Source organism: Eptatretus burgeri, chromosome 10 (assembly GCF_056783735.1).
Source record: "Eptatretus burgeri isolate ZD-2024b chromosome 10, Ebu_testis_v1, whole genome shotgun sequence".
Classification (NCBI taxonomy): domain Eukaryota; kingdom Metazoa; phylum Chordata; class Myxini; order Myxiniformes; family Myxinidae; genus Eptatretus; species Eptatretus burgeri.
Window position 1 is genome coordinate 40039210 of NC_140970.1, and position 17964 is coordinate 40057173.

At 42.6% G+C, this 17964-nt stretch overlaps 1 long non-coding RNA gene across 1 annotated transcript; it reads right to left on the minus strand.

Annotated features, from left to right (window-relative positions):
- Positions 1-3090: 3090 nt before the first annotated feature.
- On the minus strand, positions 3091-11189 carry LOC147018379 (uncharacterized). Its single transcript, XR_015062358.1, has 3 exons — positions 11087-11189; positions 10788-11001; positions 3091-3570 (listed from the first exon to the last, which is right to left on the minus strand). It is a non-coding gene; the product is annotated as an uncharacterized LOC147018379 (long non-coding RNA).
- Positions 11190-17964: the final 6775 nt, after the last annotated feature.

Here is a 17964-nt window from a genome sequence, read left to right on the forward strand (position 1 = left end):
GAAGAAGAATATAATAAGACGAAGAGAACGAAGAAGAAGGAGAAGAAGAATAATATAATAAGAAGACGAAGAGAACGAAGAAGAAGAAGAATATAATAAGAAGACGAAGAGAACGAAGAAGAAGAAGAAGAAGAATATAATCAGAAGACGAAGAGAACGAAGGAGAAGGAAAAGAAGAAGACCCTTGAATTTCTCCTCCAATCTGAGACTGTCGAAATGACGTAAGAAGTCGGCGCATGCGCAGTGTGTGGCTGTGTGCGTTTTCATTCGTGATTCGTTTTGCGAGCACGAAGTACCAAAAGAACTTTTCACCTGCCGTTGCTCGGATAAAATTACTGTCAAATCGCCCTTTTAACATCTATATATATATATATATATATATATATATATATATATATATATATATATATATATATATATATATATATATATATATATATATATATAACAAGGACAAATGTGTCCAAGAGCAGCGTCCTAAAGGTTTTGTCGGCTTAAAAAAAAAAAATTATAAACAACAACAACAACTTCCGACATTTCGTCACGTGCCTTGATTAAGCCAATAGCGAAACGCGTCATAATGTATTTACGTATTTACAATATATCGTGTATTTACGAAATAAATAATGTATTTACAAAATTACAATACGATAAATGGAATAATCTTTTAATAGTAACGTGAACTTTTTGAAACTTTAAAGCAAATTTCCGAATATATTTAAAAGTTCATGATAGACGCTCTCAAAAGGCACCGTCAATGTGAGAATGTGTACATGTGCTCAGTATTTAACGAGATCCGGATCTTGTATATACAAGAGTCGAGTCCTCGAGATTAAGGTTTAGGAAGAAGAAGTAGAAGAAGTAGAAGAAGAAGAAGAAGAAGAAGAAGAAGAAGAAGAAGAAGAAGAAGAAGAAGAAGAAGAAGAAGAAGAAGAAGTAGAAGAAGTAGAAGAAGAAGAAGAAGAAGAAGAAGAACGCCGCCGAGCTCTCTATGAGCAGCGCTCGCTATGCGAGACGCTGTTAAAAACAGCTCGGTCTCGGTCTCGGCCTTGACTCCGTCCTTGTGACTACGTGTCTATTATTTACATAATATTGGAATGTATATTTCTACCCCTTAGACGACTGAGACCCGCTTAGACCTTTGAAGACCCTCAAACACCCTGAAGATTCTTTAGACCCCAAAACCCCCCAAGACAGTGAATACCCAGAAGACCCCAATGCCAAAGTCCCCATAGACCCAAAAAGACCCCAAAGACCCTTAAGTCCCCAAAGACCCTGAAGACACTTACCATTGAGACCCCTTCCCATCCCTTAGACAGCTTCGACCATCAACCACATAGACCACTTGGACCTTCTTATAATCACAAATGAAATTTCGAATAACTATATCAGCAATATTACAAATAAATTTGTAAAATAGAAATGTTTGTTTCATGATAGGTGTAAATTATACCAATACAACAAATCTGTGACGTCAATCTCTGCTATGACGTGTGGAGAGGCGAGTGAAGGAGCCAAACCACGCTAGTATTTAATGAAAGAGTTCAGCATTTAGTTTAGCATTTCAAAAAGAGAAGAGTGGCAATTTCATAATGGTTAATCAGATTTGTTGTATTTGTGGTGTAGTTTTTAATCGGTGCCAACTTGTTAGTAGTTTTACGGTGTGAACTTTGTTATATTTACTTGTCCAACCAATGGTAGTAGTTAGTGTAGGCGTGATTTTTAGATCCTCGTGGAGGATCTCGAAGTCTTTCTCACGTTGTTGTTCTTCATCTTCTTCTTGTGGACTTTTTTTGTTTCACAGCCTACAGTTTTCATCGAAACTTCCTGAAACTTGGCATATATATGTAAAAATACCCTGCGCAGACAGTAACGATCTCCGATTTTGAAAATTCCTCCGAGAAAAAAAAGTTATGACGTCAAAATATCTCCGCTAATGGAAATCACCCAAAAAATTATCTCCGAAACTAGGCAAGCTTTTGAATTCTGTTTGCGGGAATCGAACAGGGCATTAGCAGAGATGAATTACCGCACATATGATACATCACTATGACGTCATATCAATTTTTATGACGTCTTTCCTATTTTTTGATATTTTTTGTTTTTTGTTTCATTTGTTTCACAGCCTACAATTTTCATCGAAACTTCCTGAAACTTGGCATACATATGTAAAAATACTCTGTGCAGGAAGTAACCATCTCCGATTTTGAAAATTCCTCCTAGAAAAAAAGTTGACGTCATAATATCGCCGCTAATGGAAATCGCCTATACCATTATCTCCAAAACTAGGCAAGCTGTTTGAATTTTGTTTGGGGAATCGAGCCGGGCATTAGCACAGATAATTTATCGCAAACCTGATATATCACAATGACGTCATATTCGTTTTTATGACATCATCAAGAGGACAAGGATCTTAGCTCATTCGAGCTTGTTTTAATCTGGTTTCTGACGGATCATTTTGCTCGACTAACCGAGGGTTAGAATGGATTAGTGTCCCGATTCTTGAAAATGCTCCAGGCAGTTTAGCCAACACTTGCAGAATTTTAAATCACTTGTTTAAGCCTGGTGTTGGTTTAGTGGTTACGGTGGCTGGCTTGGGATCTTAGGGTCTTGAGTTTGAGCCCTGTCGGCTGCTAAATTAACACCAGGTGGGGTTGACGGCCTGTCATCCTTCCATGGTCAGCAAAATGAGTACCGGTATACTGGTATGGGACACAGCCTCAGCGGAATAGTCTTGCCCCAACAAAATGATAGCTGCTCAGCAGCCAAGCTGCCATATGCAAGGAGGAGGAGAAGAAGAAAAAGAAGAAGAAGAAATCGCTTTTTCTTTATTTTAAAACACTCCAAGTGCAACGGTAAAAACCATCCCTTTTCCACAAACGACGGCCATTCCCACCAAAATGGGAAGAGCTGCCCTCTTCCAGGGCTTTATACACTATAAAAGAAAGGAGGTGGTTACGATGTGATATGATTGAGATTCTTAAGATAATGAAGGGTAAAGGCAAAATAAGTGTAGAAAAATTATTTAGCGGAATAGACAGTGATAGGACCAGGGACCACAGCCTGAGAGTAAAGAAGAGGAGAGTTAAGATGGTAGTAAGGCAGGGGACTTTTACTCAGAGAGGAGTTAATGCATGGAATGGTCTCCCTTGAAAGGTAGTGGCAGCAGAAACAGTAGATAAGTTTGAATTGGAATTAGATAGTGTAATGTACTCAATAGTCAGGGACAAAGACTCTGAAGTGGGAACAAAAGATTTAATTCGGACACGGGCACAACACAGCACAGCACAGCATCGGAACATGGGTGGGTCACGTGACTCCTCTTAACTACGCCCCGGTGCACCCATGTATGTATGCATTAGTATAACTACTGATACATCTCAGATAGGTAGCTGTAAGTATTGGAGATAGAGAGATATAGGGATGTTGGCAGGAATTTTAGGTAGCTTGAGCATGGATGGGTCATTGTATACACGTGTACAGATTGTTGTTGGTGGGGGTCTCGTCAAGGGGTGTTGTGTGGTTGATGTGTGTTTTTACCCAAAGTCGTCTCCGCCCTTGTCCCCTCTCCTGGAAAGAAAAAAAATACAAAAAACTTTTTTTTTTAAACACTTAAAATAACATTTTGCATTTTTCTTATTTTGATCTAGTGGTGATAAATTGGTGCTGTGTTGATGTGGTGCAGGCATGATGGGTTGAATGGCCTCCACCTGCATTTAATATCCTTGTGATTCCTTGTGAATCCTCAAGGAATACCACAGATTTTCGATTGGATTTAGGTCGGGGCCCTGACTGGGCCACTAAAGGACATTTACCTTTTTGTTCCTCAGCCATTCCAGTGTAGCTTTGGCTGTGTGCTTCGGGGGTCATTGTCATCCTGAAAGGTGAACTTCTTTCCCAATTTCAACTTTCTTGCAGAGGCAGCAGGTTTTCCTTTAGGATTTTTTTCTATTTTGCTCCAGCCCTTTTCCCTTCTCTCCTGAGAAGTGCCCCAGTCCCTGCTGAGAAACATCCCCATAACATGATGCTGCCATCACCATGCTTCACAATAGGGATGGTGTTCTTTGGTTGATGTGCTGTGTTGGGTTTGTACCAAACATCGTAATGTTTTGCACTTAGACCAAAAAGTTCCATCTTGGTTTCATCAGACCACAAAACTATAGGCCACATGGCTTCAGATTCTCTAGAGTGATTTTTGCATACCTCAAACAGGGCTCAAGGTGGGCTTTTTTGAGTAATGGCTTCCTTCTTGCCACCCTACCGTACAAGCCAGACTTGTGGAGTGCTTGGGATATTGTTGTCACAAGCACACAGTGACCAGTCTTTGCTATTAAGGCATGTAGCTCTTTCAAAGTTGCTCTTGGTCTCTTGGTGGCCTCTCTGATCAGTCTCCTCCTTGCTTGGTCATTCGGTTTGGGAGGATGGCCTGATCTAGGCAGTCTTGGTGGTACCATACACCTCCCCCTTCTTAATGATTGGCTTGACTGTGCTCCAAGGAATATTCAAGGCCTTTGAAATATTTTTAAGGCCTTTCCACAACTTTATCCCAGAGGTCTTTTGAAAGCTCCTTGGGCCTCATGGTTGAGTCTTTGCTGTGAAATGCACTACCCAGCAGAGGAAACCTACAGGAACAGCTGATTTTATTCTGAAATAATCAGAATCACAACAATTTAACACAGGTGGAGGCCAACTAACTTGGTGTGTTATTTTGAAGGTGATTGGTTACAACTGAACTAATTTACAATTGCAATTACAAGGGGGTGGACACTTATCCAACCAAGATATTCTAGTTTTGTATTTTTAATTAATTTTCTGAAATTTGTGTGATTTGTTTTTCATTTGGAAGTTCTGGGTTATGAGATGTAACTAAAGCTGGAAAAGGTCTGATTTAATGCAATTTACTTCCAGGCTATAAGGCAACACAAGGTGAAATTTTTGAAAGGGGGTGTAGACTTTCTTTCGGCACTGTGTATATATTCTACATTCAAACATGGTTACATCACACTTCTCACCTGGTTTTTATATAAACCACTGCAGCAATTGATTGAGCAAAGAGATTACGTGAAACGAGAACTGGGGTTGCCACCTTGGCTCGAAACATTGTCAAATTGTTCTTGAACAATTTATCTAATCTAATTTAGTAATCTAATTTAGTAATCAAAAATGTTGAGCATTTGTCAAAAATAAAATAAACTCACGACATAGTACATCATATAGTCACTAAATTCATGGACCAGACCATGGCTAACGAATTTTCAGTGGGGGAGATAAAATTGACAGACATCATGTGTTGACGGAAAATTTGTGGGAATATTAACTAAAAGCATGGACTGAAAACATGGAAGTACTGCTCACGTACGACCTAATGATCCCATCGAACGTGAACATCGAAAACAACGCCTTGCGACCGGATATCATACTTAGGTACAAAAAAGAAGGCATTGGTAAGTGAGGTTATAATACCAGTGATTTTGGACTAAACGATGTAGAAATCAACAAAATGACCGAATACCAAGACCTCAAGAATGAAGTGAAAAGATCCTGGAAGCTGAGGAATGCCAAAATTGTACCAGTGAATGATGAAGCTATGGGAATGATGACAAAGAACCTCACAGAGATATTAAAAACCATCCCTGGGAATATTACTACAAACAAACTAGAGTGGGAAACTGTCCGGGGCTCAGTAACGATCCTGAAGAGAGCCCTCGGCACAAAACTTTGAGAACAGAAAACTTCACAGTTTGGTTCATGAACTGTGACCCCTTAATTAAATGAAGGTGGATACTTTGAGCACACCCTGTGAGGACTCCTTTCCACATTCTGAAACCCACATATGTAGATACCAATCAGCAACAACAACAACAACAACAACAACAACAACACACACACACACACACACACACGGAGATGGATACTTTGAGACGTGGTAGGTCTATGTTTCACCTCCTGAAACCCACCCATATTTGGAGATAGTAGACAACAGCAACTTCCACGTATAGACACACGCACGCACACATTCACAAACACACACTCATACGGAGGTGGATAAGTTGAGACCTGCGAGGGCTCCATTCCACTTTCTGAAACCCCTACATGGAGATAACAACCAACATATGCATTTTTACCTTCTCCATCCCTACCCCGTTTAGAATCCAATGCGGGCACAAGGAACTTGCTCGTATGGAGAAAATAATTTTTAAAAACATTGGTCAGTGTGAAAGGGCAAAGTCATAGTGACTTATAAGTAGCCCTTATTAGCCCCATCACAGCGTCAAGTGCGAGATGCCCCGTTTTTAGTCAGTTCCGAAGGAAGTGACTTATAAAATGGGGGTCCATGTCCGTCGATCCGTCCGTCCGTCCATCCGTCCGTCTGTCCACAATCAATCTTTCGATCATTATTCTGCAACCTGTGGTCAGAATGACTTGAAACTCAGAGGGATGATACTTGGGGAGATGCCGCAGAACCTTCCGCAATAAAATTTCAGATTTGTCACCAATCGACTTAGTTAATTACTGTAATCAATTAATCTTCAAAATCCTAAAACTCAGACATGATTCATAGTTTTTGCTTCTGGTTTGGTATAATGGTTCTATGGAACAATCTCAACAGCTTGTCTGAGCGTTTTTTTCCGAATTTTTGTCCGGGAGGAAAGAAGATAATGAGTCTTAATGAGTATGAAGTTCATTCGGGCCAATTCATCTTCAAAGTCCTAAAACTCCAAGAGTCTTCATAGTTTTTGCTTTTTGTATGGTACCAGACGATCTATGAACCCGTTGGGTTCCCGTTGTGACAGCGGTTGATGAAAAAAAAATCATTTCAAGAAAAAAGAAAAATATAGCTCCAGTGAACGATACCGCTGAGGTTGTTTGCATTGAACAAATTCTCCCGAAGAGTACTTGACTGAATCGGGAATTGATTTTTTAATAATTTTTTCATTGCCCGATATTAACGAAACTTGATACTGCACACTGCACGAGAATGGTGAGTAAGGTAGCCCTAAAATTTTTGTGCTATCGTGTACCGTTTTGGCTGTATTTCGGGAACATACATACATACATACATATATATATATATACATACATATACATATACATACATACATATACATATACATACATACATACATATATCCAAGATGAGAGTTTTAGTAATATATAGATAATGCTTCTATGGAACAATATCTACACCTTATCGCAGCATTTTTTTTTCTGAAATTTTGCCCAGGAAGAAAGATAATGAGTCTTTATGAGTATGAAGTTCATTAGGGCCAGAATAAAACCAATGAATGTTGATGAATATATCCAATATCAATGAAGTCAGAACTGACCAGGACCCACAGGCCATATTATATTTAATCGCTTCCGTGTTTATTTATTTATTTATTTATTTACCATTGAGCTTCATTGTGTGTCCAGGGCATAACATTTTTACCAATTGAGCTTTTGTCATCAAATCTTCAACAACGTATTATTATGAGAATATGGAGAACACAAATGAATAAAATGTCCAATTTTTTTAATTGTCCTTGTCGGCGACAAGTTTAGTTTGAATACAATGCAGATGCAGTCGGGCTTTGAATTTTGAGATGCTGTCTCGTTTCACGTGGTGAAGATTTCCTTTGACGAAAAGTTGATTACCATTACTTTGTTGGTAATGATGCAGAGCATCATCTTTCCAATTTCAGGCATCCATTAAAAAATCACCAAGGCTGCCATGTTCACAAGAGGCACTCTCACAAGTTTCAAAGTCCACTTACTGGGAGCGATCGTCAAAGGTTTCGGTACCATGTGCCTGTCCACAGTTACTTGGCCTGCACCGGCCCAAATTGTTGGAAGTCTGTAGTATGGGAAACTGTAAATCTCAGCCCTGTTGGCGAGCTGAGAAAGTTCTCCAACTCTTTTGTTGTGCAGAAGCACACCCCCTTTCTCTTCTGTACTCTTCCAAGTATTTTCAACTTATTTTAGAAGCTTTGTGAGTCATTTTACCGAACATTCCTTATCTCACTCGCACAATATGTTTTAGCATGTCCCGATGGCTGCTTTTGCTTGTGGTTTCTGTGCACGCGCACAAAGCATTCTGGGGTAGATTGCATCATTTTGAAAGCCACGTATGCCTGCCAGTTTCTTTGATTTTCCAGTCGTGGCTACATGTTATCCAATTTGCCGAGGAAGTCATGCATTCCCTGAAACACAACCCCAGTTCTTAAGATTGAATGCCAAATGCCCTGCTCTTAATTTCTCATATAATAGACGATGTTCTAGAAAGTGTGATACATCGTGGGTGTAACATCCGTGATGATGCAACGACACTTCCGGGAATAACAATAAAGGTGACAGAGCAATGCATCATTTGGCGGCCTCCACGTGTCAGATGTTCCATGGTGTCAGAAGGTTTTGAACCTGAACATCGCAGAAAGATCTCATCCTCCATCGATCATGTAGAGCAGATGTTTAAGGAATCCAGTCAGTCTCAGGAGTGAAGGAAGAGAGTGCAGTGCCTCAGTGGTGTAATGGTGAGAGCGTCCACTCTGAGTCTGTGAGGTCGACTATGTGATGTATGCAACATCTAGAAAACACCGTCAGGGCATTTTTCACAGTCTTGTGTGGTTTATAAGAACCGGAGATGTGGTGCCAATGTCACCTCCATGTCGAGACTGACCCTGTTGATATCATGCTTTCACGTTGGTGAATAAAAGCCTTTTTAGTACACTTAAATCGGCATGTTTTTTGAAGAATAAATACAGGCAGTTCAAACCCTGGCCGAGTCATACAAACTCTGTGACTATTGCAATCATGTTAAAGAATTCCTTAGGCATTCAAAACTTTTACTTAACTCAGGTCAATGTAGACTGGAACAATAGAACAAAAAAGAACTAGGAGTTTACAGCAGACTCGGTGGCGCAATGGTTAAGGTGTCCGCTCTGTGTCTGGGAGGTTGACTGGTGGTTCGCACCCTGGCCAAATTATACCACAGTCATGGATGATAAAATGCATGCAATTGTGCAAGATCAACCCCAAAATATTCAAACTGATTGAGAAAGCAATGGAGCTGTGGAACATCACATTGATATTACAGCACTCAGAAGGAAAGATCGAAATACCAGGGGTGAAGATACGAAAAGGGATCTTCCAAGGTGACAGCCTTTTGCCCCTCCAGTTTTGCCTGGCCCTGAACCAAATGAGCAACTTCATTACTGAGCAAGCACATGCATACATCCTCATTTACAATAAAAGAATGCCAAAAGAGATGGGTAAGGGACACATCCACTGCACATGGATGATTTAAAGCTCTGCTCTGAATGAAGTTTGTCAGAAAAACGGAAACTAGAATGGCCATTCGATAGAGTGCATACCTCCACCAGGCTGATTCGTTTACGTCTTGTATCCCACTGAGAGGCCAGATCTCGATTCGGACCTAAACTAAAATTTAATTGGCTTGTTCTTGTCACTTAACCAACTCATCCACCAAGTTTCATCCGAACCCATTGTGGAAGACAAATAATTATATTCATGTACTCTCGATTATAATTGTTGCTGGTACTTTATATATTTAATGTTTATGCTGGAGTCGAATTGGTTGTCAGTAATGTTTGCCTTTACCCAAGAGTCTTTTGACCTACATATTGATAAAAGGAACGTCTTACTATGAAACAGGGTCACCTGGTTGATAACACTGCAACTTTCGCCGCGATTGTGTCATTCTCTCCCTGACACCCAAAGTGGACACCTATTGCAGTTTTGAGTTATTTTGCCTAATGCTTATCAGCTGACCATGTAGTTAGTTGAGTTGTAGTTGAGTCTCCCCCTCCCATTCTTTGGAATGTCAAGTTGTGTATTAGAAGAATTGCTTCGGGCTTCTGTTGCAGTGAAGTCCATTCGAATGTTTCAGTCAATCATTCGATGTTCTTCCTCCGTATATACGAAATTAAAGATTCTCCTTTGGTATGCTGACCCAACTTGTGGAAATTGAGTTCTTTTCCACCACACCGTCCATAACTTTTTCAGATATTGCACTATGTGTCATTTTAGCCCCATCATTCAAAGGTGAAAAATCACTGAAAAATTCTCGGATCCGGATCCGGATTGAGATCTTCACCAAAATCGAGTTATGTGCACTTTAATATCCTTGTTAGATACCCAACCTGCCCACCAAGTTTCGTCCGAATCCGTCCAGAACTTTTTTCAGATATTGCACTATGTGTCATTTTAGCCCCATCATTCAAAGGTGAAAAATCACTGAAAAATTCTCGGATCCGGATCCGGATTGAGATCTTCACCAAAATCGAGTTATGTGCACTTTAATATCCTTGTTAGATACCCAACCTGCCCACCAGGTTTCGTCCGAATCCGTCCAGAACTTTTTCAGAAATCCTGCTACATGTCGTTTTTGGCCTTTTCTTTCGATGGTGAAAAATCACTTTAAAAAAATTCTTGGATCCAGGTCCGGATTCGGATCTTCACCAAAATCTAATCATTTCATCGGTGTCACAAACCCATGCTCTCCACCAAATTTTACCAAATACGTCCACAACTTTTTCAGATATCCTGTTATGTTCACAAACAGACAAATAAACATAAACAGACAGGGGTGAAAACATAACCTCCATCCACCTTTGGTGGGTAGGTAATTAGTGACAGGGTACTGCAATGACATTCAAAGGAATTTTGCCAAGATAAGGGTGCCAAGTGCACATTCGTATAAGGTAGACCAACAAAAACGGACAACATAAAAATCAACCTCGATACAACAAGACAGAAAAATAGAAAATGAAGTATTTTACAAATACCTCGGTGTAAAAGTGGTCAGGTCAGGTATGGGAGCATACACCGGAGCAGCGCGTCGCTGGTCCACTTTCCGCCGGTACTCCAGGGGCCTCCATCGGGCTATCCCCCAGGCAGATGCCTTACCCATCCCCATATCTTTAAGATTCTGATCAACCTGCTGCAACCACGAGGCATGTGATTGGCACTTTGGCCTCCTCCACTCACGAGGATCCCTCGCTGAAAAAAATATAGTGAACAGGATCAGTGTCAGGAAAACGAGTCATATGTCCATACAGCCTCAGCTGAAGCTCTCTGAAGATACCTGGTTCTGAAGGAAGTAAGTCTCAGTCTCAGATCCCTGGTCAAATTCCAAGTCTCACATCTGTAGAGCAAGACTGGAAGCACCAAGGACCTGAAAATTCGGGTTTTCGTCCTCCTGCACAGATACCGACAGCGCCACACCCCATGATCCAGTGAATCCATGACTCCCCTGGCCCGACCCAGACATCTATTGACCTCTGGCTCACAGTCAGCAGAGACATGAATATCACTGCCAAGGTAAGTGAATCTCTCCATGACCTCAACATCCTCACCGCAAACAGGTACAGACAAGAAAGCAGCATCCAAGATGTCAATGAAAGCCTGGATCTTAGTTTTGACCCAGGAAACCCATAATCCCAACGGTTCCGACTCCTCATTCAGTACCTCGAGGGCCCCCAAAAGGATATCTAGAGTCTCCGCAAAGATGACTGCATTGTCTGCAAAATCAATGTCAGAGATCTTGACATTCCCAAACAATGCACCGCAGCTTGATCTTTCCAACATCCTCCCTAGAATCCAGTCCATACAAGTGCTGAAAAGTGTGGGGGCCAGTACACACACCTGACGAACTCCAGTAACAACTGGAAATAAGTCAGAGATGGTACCACCACATTTCACAGCACTCTCAGTACCAGAGTATGGTTCAGACATCAGATTGATCAGATTGATCAGATTTGGTGGCACCCCACGAAGACCAAGAATCCTTCAGAGGGCATCGCAATTCACTGAATCAAATGCTTTACAGAGATCAACATCAGCTGCAAGCAGCCCCTGCCGAAACTCTCATCTGCGTTTGTTGAGGACTCAATGAGCAAGGATACGGTCAATCATTGACCTCTTTGGTGGAAAGACTGACTGCTCTGGACGCTGGTGCTCAGGCAGATGTTGGCGAACCCTATCAAGAATTATCCGAGCAAAGACCTTGCCCGGCACTGAGAGCAGCATCACCCCTCGGTAGTTGTTGCAGTCTTCGCGATCACCCAGTCCCTTTCCAGACAACAAGGCCCCTCTTCCAGTCAGTTGGGATGATGCCTGTGTTCCAGGAAGATCACAGAACTGCATGCAACGACATGGGTACAGCATTTCCATCAGCCTTGAGAAGTTCAGCATGGATGCCACAGATCCCAGGAGCTTTACCCCCATTTCAACCGATTCACCACAGCCTGTGTTACCACAAACGAAGGTGGACCAGTTGATTGGAGGATCAGCAATAGGGATAGTAACACCCTTGCCATCCAACTCAACAACTGGTGGGTCAGCCTGGTACAGCTGCTCAAAGTAACCGGCCCAGTGGGCCTTCACTTTGAACTCCTCTGTCAAGAACCCACCACCCTCCGCTTTAATTGCAGTACACCGAGGGACGGGCTTGGATGAACGCAATGCGTGAATGCCCCTGTAAGCAGGACGAGAATCACTTGACCATAGGTGATGCTCTAGTCCCTCACAGACTCCTCGCGCATAGGCCTCCTTGTGCACCCTCAGCACACGTCCAGGTTTATGCCTCAACTCCCTGAACAGCCCAGCTCTGCCATTCAGTGTGGCCCCGCGACTCTGGTCAATGGTTTTCCAGTGTCCATTGAGAGACAAAATTCTTCTTCGCTTCACAGTAAGTTCCAGAAGGACCACCAAATATGTCACAAACAATTGTGGAAAACAAATACCATGGAATACCTATGTAGACCTCGGCTGATCATGAAAACATACCTCTCCATAAGAAACAAAATCAAAGCCATAAACCAACCCACAGTACCAGTATTCCAATGCAGCTGTGGAATAATAAACTGACCACAACTTGGTTTATTATATTGGAAATTAATACACTAGATATGAAAACAAGGCAACTCCTCATCATCTTCAAAATGTTTGATAAAAATCAGTGTATCCCAAGAATGTACCTGCTGAGAAAAGAAGGATGTAGTGGCCTGATGGAACTCAACCAAGTGTTCAGAGTGACACCTGTAGTATTGGCTGAATATGTGAATTTTGTATGGAAACACGAAGACCACAAACCAGAGAAGGTATCCCTAACACGCCGAGCGAAAAATGTCCAAACACAGGGGTGAGAATAGAGGATGTCACAAAATAAGACCAAAATAACAATGAATACAGCCCCAACGATTGCAAAGAAGACAAAATAAAAATATAAAACAAAATATCAATATATATATATATATATATATGGTTCAGAGTCAATATATATATATATATATATATATATATATATATATATATATATATATATATATATATATATATGAAATACACACACACATATCAAAATATCAATATATATATATATATATATGAAATACACACACACATATATAACAGTTGGACAGAATGGGAATAGACAAAGAAGGCTCATTGGAATGGATAAGAAGAGGTTAGCACAATCATAACTAGAACGGGCACTCGGTAGAGCGCATACCTTCGCCGCCGCTACTTTTTTCCGGGCACATTTGAAAAACGTCATTGAAAAACGTCCATGACGTCACAACCATCAGTCCGGTGGACGTCAAATTTGGTGTTAGACGTCATTGAGGGCAGTCCAACAAAATGGAATGATAAACACTGAAAAAAATCCAAAGTTTAAAAATGACGTCATCTTGTGACGTCATTTTGACGCACTTCCAATGACGTCACTACCAATCGCGGACTACCACCCTGAAAGCTCTTATTTCGCGGAACATTTTAACGTTGGTTTCATGTCAATAGCTCTATTAGATCTGAAGTTATGCCTACAAGTATATTTTGACCTTGAGTGTGACCTTGACCTTGACCATAGAATCAATTTGCAAAACCTGTTCATAAATAAGCACATATTTTGGGACTGATCATAATGCCTGGATTTGGGACAATTTCCTTTACAAATTACATAGATATTTGAATATAAAATATCAGGACATTTTAGCCACAATTGAAAAACGTTATGTTCAAACGTCAATTACGTCATAACGGTCAGTCTGAACGACGTCAAATTTGGTGTGTGACGTCCTTAAGGTAAGTCCTACTAAACGGTATGATCAAAACTGTTGAGGTCGAAAATTGAAAATTTACGTCATCTTGTGACGTCATTTTGACGCACTTCTGATGACGTCACGTCAAATCTGAAACCACGTACCCGAAAGGTATTTCGTCATGGAACAATATGGCGTTAGTTGCATGTCGATAGCTGTCTTATGAAGGAAGTTATGCTCAAAAGTTTGTTTTTGACCTTTTCATGACCTTGACCTTTGACCCGATCGCTCCCAAAATCGAATCAAATCGTCCTTGGATAATCTCGAATCATCCCACTAATTTTCATGCAATTCGGTTTAATACTTTCTGAGTTATGCGAATAACAAACAAACACACATATTCACAAATAAATAAATACACAGCGACCAAAACATAACCTTTCGCAGAATGCGAAGGTAATAAATGCCCAAGACCAGGGACAGTACGACAATGGCGGGACTGAGTCAATCGGACAAGTGTAGGTTCTGCAAGGTAGAAACAGAAAGTATGAGCCACGTCCTCAATGGGATGTAAAAAAAAACTCGTGTCAGAACAACTGTACACGCAAAGGCACAACAAGGTATGTAGAGTAATCCATTGGCTCATCTGCAAAAGTCTGAATATCTCAGTCTCAGAAAACTCATGGAAACATGAACCAAAAGCAATCATTGAAAACAAGGAAGTAATGCTTTCAAACAACCTAATGGTGATCGTATGGCAGCTTAGTAGCTGTGGTGAATTAACGTGAATCAAGGGACATGACGCGGGATCACATGTTGTGCGTCTCGCGTATAAGGGGATGTCTCTCTGCGGCACGAGTGATTGTCCCCGGGGCATTGCTATTGACATCGGCTGTCCACTTGATGCTCGTTAACTGAAGGTGCTCATTGACTGGTGAGAATGGAGATTATATCGAACTCCGTGCTTACGCGGATTAGTCTGCAATGGTTAACTGCACATGTATACGTTTCTGCTTATGTACTCCTAGCTGAACCTGTATTTCCTGGTGTGTCCACAGAAGCGGCTCCAATCAAATGGAATAAAGCCTAAACTCTGAAGGTTCATCTCTCGCTCTCATTTCAATTTATTCCATTTAATTTTCTCGACCCCCTCCACCAGCGGTTCATAAGCAGCATTGGTGTCCCAAATGACTCAGATTGCTGCTGAGCCGTATCCATCGCTCGAGCCTGATCGACTACCTTGTCAAGAGTGGGTTGCGCTTTCTCTAGTAAGCGTTGCCGTATGTGGGCTGATCTGAGTCCTTGGATGAATGCCTCCCGTGTCGCTTCCTTTCGGTGTTCCTCGGCGCTTACGGCCCGGAAGCTGCCGTCTTTTCCCAGCTGATTCAGAGCTTGCAGGAACTGATCGATTGTCTCCCCGGCTGCTTGCTTGCGTGTGTTGAGAAGATGTCGTATGTATACCTCGTTCTTGGGCTTCACGTAGAGCGCCTGCAGTACGTCAATCGCTGCTTCGTAAGTGTCGCACCCCGAGAAGAGCCTGTACACGCTGGGCGAGACATGATTCACGAGAGCGGCAAATTTGTCAGCTCCCTCCGCGATGATGGTCAGATAGTGTGAGAAGGAGCAGAACCAATGTGACCATTTCATTTCTGCGTCAGTCGTGTTTGGGTCTGCGTCGAACCTCTCTGGTTTGTAGATCTTGTCCATCTTTGGTTGAGAGAGCCGAGAAAATATATCCCCTAGTGCATTGCAAAAACTTTCCACCAGATGCCGCTGTCGTGAAAGCTTTCCACGATCTCAAGGATGATATCAGTAAGTCCGTGGTTTTATCGATCGACAGCTCGGTGCCCTTCGTGGTGGAAACCGACGCTTCAGATCACGCCATAGCTGCAACACTTAATCAGTCTGGGCGGCCGGTCGCTTTCTTCTCGAGAACTCTCTCTAGAAGCGAGCAGAGACACTCGGCAATAGAGAAGGAGGCGTACGCCATCGTCGAAGCGCTGCGTAAATGGAGACATTATTTACTGGGAAACCACTTCACGCTCGTTACGGACCAACGATCCGTGGCTTTCATGTTTGATGGGAAAAATAACGGGAAAATTAAGAATGAAAAAATTATGAGATGGCGGATAGACCTAGCCTGCTACAGGTACGACATTGTTTACCGGCCCGGGAAGGAAAACCCTGCTGCAGATACCTTCTCCCGGGTCTACAGTTCGGCAACAATCAGTCAGGCTTTGCAAGACCTCCATGTGTCTCTGTGCCACCCAGGGGTAACCAGGATGGCACATTTCGTACGCAGACAAAATCTTCCCTATTCTGTTGAAGATATTAAACAAATGAATGCTTCATGCCCTGTTTGTGCTGAACTAAAACCCAGATTCTTTGGCGCGGCATCTGGCAGACTGATCAAGGCTACTTCCCCTTCGAGAGACTAAACATCGACTTCAAAGGGCCCCTGCCCACCGAGACAGACAACAGATACATATTCACCGTTGTTGATGAATATTCAAGGTTCCCTTTCGCGTTTCCGTGCTCGGATATGACCTCGGGCACTGTCGTAAAATGTCTGTCTGACGTCTTCGCTATGTTTGGGAGACCTTCGTACATACATTCAGACAGAGGGCCGTGTTTCATGTCGGCCGGGCTAAAACAATTCCTATTAGAGCACGGCATAGCAACTAGTCGAACGACGGGTTACAACCCACAGGGGAACGGGCAGGTGGAAAGGTATAATGGAGTTATTTGGAAAGCCATAACTCTGGCGCTGAAATCGAGAGGACTGGGCCCCGAGCGATGGGAGGTTGCTCTTCCTGACGCAATGAATTCCATACGCTCTTTGCTCTGCACGTCCACAAATGCCACTCCTCACGAACGTATGTTTACTCACCAACGACGTTATGTTGACAGTCAAACGGTGCCCAACTGGCTGACCCCCCCCAGTCCAGTGTTCATGAAACGCCCGGTACGACAAAGCAAGTATGAACCGCTGGTGGAGGGGGTCGAACTCATTGACACTAATCCAAAGTATGCTCATGTCAGGCTCCCGGATGGCAGGGAGACCACTGTGTCGGTTCGCCATCTGGCTCCCGCCGGTACTCCTCCCGCCGGTACACCACCTCCCTGGCTCTCCTCCTTCTGACATTTCCCCCAGGAACTCCGCCAGGCGACGGGGCTGCCGTGTTCCCCTCGAGGGCGATCGAGGAGTCATCCCCGGCACAAGTCGAGGCTCACCAAGAGGATCGGGAGTCTCCCTCAAGTGAAACTGCCGTTTACTCCCGGAGAGGTCGACGAATAAGGCCCCTCGACGACTCAATCTGTAAAGGGATCATCGGCATTCTCGCTGCTCATGCTCCTATATGCCCATTATATCATATATCGATGCTCATTTCCATGCTCCTACAACTCAAAATAATCACTGCTTGGCATGTATGCTCCTGTAGATCTATTAGTCCACGTTGCTTGAAATGTATACTCCTATAGAGCTGGGCAATCATGGTGTGTAAGATGGGCCCCTAGTTACATTTTAAAGGTGAGGAGAATGTGGTGAATTAACGTGAATCAAGGGACATGACGCGGGATCACATGTTGTGCGTCTCGCGTATAAGGGGATGTCTCTCTGCGGCACGAGTGATTGTCCCCGGGGCATTGCTATTGACATCGGCTGTCCACTTGATGCTCGTTAACTGAAGGTGCTCATTGACTGGTGAGAATGGAGATTATATCGAACTCCGTGCTTACGCGGATTAGTCTGCAATGGTTAACTGCACATGTATACGTTTCTGCTTATGTACTCCTAGCTGAACCTGTATTTCCTGGTGTGTCCACAGAAGCGGCTCCAATCAAATGGAATAAAGCCTAAACTCTGAAGGTTCATCTCTCGCTCTCATTTCAGTAGCTATCATTTCTTGAAGCGTGACTG